This window comes from Chinchilla lanigera, unplaced genomic scaffold, assembly GCF_000276665.1.
Source record: "Chinchilla lanigera isolate Chin_1 unplaced genomic scaffold, ChiLan1.0 scaffold00146, whole genome shotgun sequence".
NCBI lineage: Eukaryota > Metazoa > Chordata > Mammalia > Rodentia > Chinchillidae > Chinchilla > Chinchilla lanigera.
The window spans coordinates 1,373,556-1,378,178 of record NW_004955547.1 but is presented as its reverse complement, the minus strand read 5'-3'; positions in this window follow the sequence as shown (position 1 = coordinate 1,378,178).

The following is a 4,623-nucleotide window of genomic DNA, read 5'->3' as shown; positions in this document are numbered from 1 at the left end:
ATATATATCTGTTCCTCTGTATATTGTGTACTGTCGTTCTATTCATTGTGTCAGGTCCCGAGAATGAGGTACCTGTGGGTGAACAAGAAAAGTAAAGAAAGACAAGAAAAACAAGAGAAGCAGAAGTCTGGGATCAAGGAGCCTCTGGGACTGCCGCCTCGAATACCAATTTCAGTCACCTTTTATTGAGCGAGAACCAGGGGCGTAGCTAGTACAAATGGGTGGATACCAAACGTGGTTTTTTAAACAAGGATAATTTAAGGATTACCTTTCTCCACATGTAATCCAAGACACGCCTGTAATCCCAGCACTCAAGAGGCTGAGACAGGAGGATCATAAACTCAAGGCTGATCCTGGCTGTATAATGAAGACTTATCTTCAGAAACTCTAACAAATAATGAACAAATCATTGTGTCCTCAGTGCGTTCTAATCAAAGAATGTGCTCCACAGTGTACTAGTCATGCTCCTCATCACTGGGACACAATACCCAGTGCCCACAACTTAAAAAGGAGAGGTTTACCTTAGCTCACAGCTAAGAGGTTTCAGCCTGTGGTCACCTGGCTTCAAGGCGGGGCGGCGGGGCGGAGGGGCACGGTGGAGGAAGAGCTGCTCATTTCATGACCAGGAAGCAGAGAGTGAAGGGAGGAGCTGGGGAGGGAGATAAATCCAGTCAGGCCACGCTCCCCTTGACTCACCTCTGCCTACCAGAAGCTCCCTGCTAATATTAACCCGGCTATCAATCCTATAATGCAATCCAAATGCCGTGCCTGTGAACATAGGTTCTTAGGGAAAATCTAGATATAAATTATAACAATCTATTAAAACCATGAGTTCATAGTAATAATCTCCATCCAGTTCAACTCCACCATTTACTTTAAGTTTTGTCCTTTTCGTATTTTGTTGTTGTTGTCTTTTTGAGACAGGGTCTTGCTATGCAGTTCAGGCTGGCCTTGAGCTCACTTTGTAGCCCAAGCTGGTCTCGAACTCACAAAGATCCTCCTGCCTCAGCCTCCCGAGTGTTGGGATTACAGGAGTGAGCCACCATGCCCTGCATATTTTTGTATTTGTAATTCCTGGGGCTGGACTCACGGGAGGACACTTGAACTCAGGACCTTATGGATGCGAGGCAATTCCCAGCAGCACAAACCTATCTGTAGTTCCCTTCTTTAAATGTCAGAAACCTGGCATCCATTCTCCTGAGCATTATTTGTTTCTTTGCTTAACTTAGAACACCCAGAAAGTAGTTTCAGCCTTTCTGACCCGTACCTCTGTGAAAAGAGTCCTATTAAAAGGAGTGGAATGTTGTTCGCAGATCTTTGCTGTTAGAGAGACTGTGTCCAAACGTTACTTAGAATGGAAACGTGCGCATAAAATTTCTACACGATGTTCACAGCAGCGTTATTCACAATAGCCCACATGGAAACAGCCTGAACATCCGCCCACTGGTAAGTGAGCGACTGAACTGCGGTGCATACATACAGTGGAATATTACTTGGTGCTAGAAAGGAAAGAAGTACTGACACGTGCTACACCATGGATGAACCTTAAAAACACGTGAAGTGAAAGAAGCCCATCACAAATGGCCACAGATTGTATGATCTCATTTATATTCAATGTTCTGAATAGGCAACTCTGTAAAGGCGGAAAGCAGCCTGTGGTGACCTAGGGCCGGGCAGTCGTGGGAGAGGGATGGGGAGTGGCCAGCGGCGGGTCTGGGCGGTGACGGTGAACTTCTTAGGGCCTGCAGCGCTCACACACAGCCCGCCGCGGCGTGTGTGGCGCAGGTTCACCGCTGCCGGTCCAGGGTCTTTTTAGGGGGTGATAAAAAATGTTTTAAAATAGACTGTGATGGTGGCTGTTACAGCTCCATTAAATATACTGAAATTATTGAACTTCACACATAGGTAAGTTTATGGCGCTTATATACCTCAAATTGTTACTTTTAAAACTGACTTAGCGGGCCGGGGCTGACGCTCGGCGGCAGAGCACTTAGGCAGCGCGCACCGAGGCGAGAGGGCTGCGAGCTGGAGGCCGCCCTGGGCAGCGTGGCTGCCCCTGCCCTGGGTGCAGTCCCCAGCGGCAGCTCTTACTCCTAGCTCAGGTTCTCCTGCTCACTGACGACCAAATCAGAGGACACCACGTATTTCGGGAAAAAGGGTTTATCCAGAGCTAGCTCCTAGGAGACACAGGGGCCCGCTTCCCTCAGATCGCCATGTCCCTTACAGGTGGGCAAGGGTCTTCGGAGTAAGGAACGGAGGGGAGGGGAGCACCGAGAGACGGCGCGGACGTCCACACTGGCTCTCTCACTTTCAGCCACCTTCAGCTCATCCTCTTCCTTGTGGAAAGCGCTGGGCCGCCTGGGCTGGCATCCGGGCATGCCGTCACTTCGTGTGGGCTCAAGGGGAGGCGGTGCTGCTGTGTGCGCGCGGGAGGACTTCAGAGCTCTGCTTTCCTTTCCAGAGGGAGGAGTCACTTGGAAAAGCCAAGCGGGTAGCTACCCCTCCCCATCGGGGTGCTCGGTGTTCATTTAGAGTGTAGGTAGGTGTTTCTGTTCCCTCGGTCTTTCACTGCATTTTATAAAAACGTCGTTTTATGCAAAACATTAACAGGATTCCAAAATTACAATTATAACAAAGATTACAAACTCACGACTGCATTAATCTGCTACCACTGTTAAAAGCCAGGCCACCTCAAGAGGAACTGCCCTAAGAGGCCCCATGGGCCATGCCCTGGATGCAAAGGAGACCACTGGAGATCGGTCTGCCCTCTGAAGCAGAGGCCGCAGAGCTCAGACCCATCCTACCAGTTAGTCTAACAGGAATGAGAGGGCCCAGGGCATACTCTGCCTTCTCCCTCTGGCCAGACTGTCATCTCCATGGAGGAGTCCTGGGTAATCATGACTATGGAGGAAAAAGAAAACAGCCTGTTGCTAGACACAGGTGCAAGTCTCTTGGTCCTTCTTTTCAATCCTGGCCTGCCTTCCAGCCGTCACACCTCAGTGAAAGGAGTCACTGGTGAGGAGGTAATATGCTATTTTTGACAACCCTTAGGCTGTAACTACTTGTTAGATCCTTCTTGCATATCTCTGTCTTCCTGAGAAACCCCGTTGAAGGTACCACCATGTATTACAGCAGCCATTGATATTTTCCTACTAATCTGTCCATAACTCTGCAATGTTTGTATTGTTCCTATCCTATTTCATAAATGGATGCATGTTTATTATTATGTGTTTCCTACAACAACCATTGAGAATAGTTAATGATTATTCAATAGGTCACTCATGTATAGCTCTGTTTATTTTCTTTAGAAGCCACTTTGAAGATACCAAAGTATAGTACAATAACTATTGATATCTCCTACCTCTTTTGTCTGTAACTCACTATTATTTGTCTATGTGTTTTCCTGAGAAACTATCTTGTAGATAACTATCTTTTAGTCAACAACCATTGATAATTTCCTACCATTTTGTCTGGAATTTGGTAAGCCCCCTCTATTATTATGTTTTCCTTCTTTTACTCTGTAAAATAAAAAAAAATTAAAAAAAAAAAAAAAGAAATACCTCCTGAGAGATGGGAGGGGCCCAAATGGGTTCCCAGCGAGCACACCCCTCAAAGGAAGCTTTATAGAGTGAAATCATGATGTGGGTACAACGTTGGTCCAAATTATGATCAACCAATAAGATTGCAAGTACAGGCACTTAGATAATGTTGCTCCGGTGGAAGCAAGGGTGCATGGGTGACATCACTAATCCCGGTCAATAATCTGTAGTCTTAGTCTTGTCTTTAGTCTTAGTAATGTAGTCTTCGTCTTAGTCTCAGTGGTTTTAGTCTTAGTGTTAGTAGGTGGGAGGATGGCCCACCCCATGAGATCATGGGAAGTCTCAAAAGGGTGACACCAGTCATCCCAACCTCCGTTCGCCCCTAGGGAAGTGTGTAGAAGTAGCCATTGCGACTTCAACCTTCGGATGCGCCTCCAGCCCGCGTCCGGATGGATTCTCATCTCCTGCACTGACTCTCTGAGGGCCCTGACTGCCCGCTGTATTTCCACCTAACTTGGCTGTCTGAAACATTCCCCCTCTGAAGAGGCATCCTTCACTGCTGTTAGGGGAGAAGGGGCGTAGTTTCCATCCAGCTGCTTCGAGCTGAGAAGGGTTAGTTTGGGGAAACTGCAGTCAGGGGCCTTCCGCAGAGAGACAATGTGATGGGCCTCAGACAAGTCACGTGTGGTTTAGCAGTCAGAAACTCTTCTCAAGGCCGATCCGGTGGATCCCAGAACAGGAGTCTGACACCTTTTTTGTTGGTTCCAGCTGCACAATCACTTGGAGTCTGGCAGCCTCTAGGCAAGATAAATTTTCCAGGAAATTAGAGCCTGCATAATCGAAGCATGAGCACCAGAAGGGAAAGGCGGGCTGGGGAACGGGCCTGTCCAGAAACTGCTCTTAAGGAACTGGGATGGCGGTTTGCACCCAGGTGTCTCTTAGACTCCTCTACCGATGGAGGTCATCTATAAACCTGGGATTTCTTGTTACAAGTCCTTCTAGGTTAGCTGTAAGAAGACGGAGAGAAGGAATTTAGAGACCCTCACTGAGCTCACATAGATTCCACTGTAGTTTATTCTGTCGC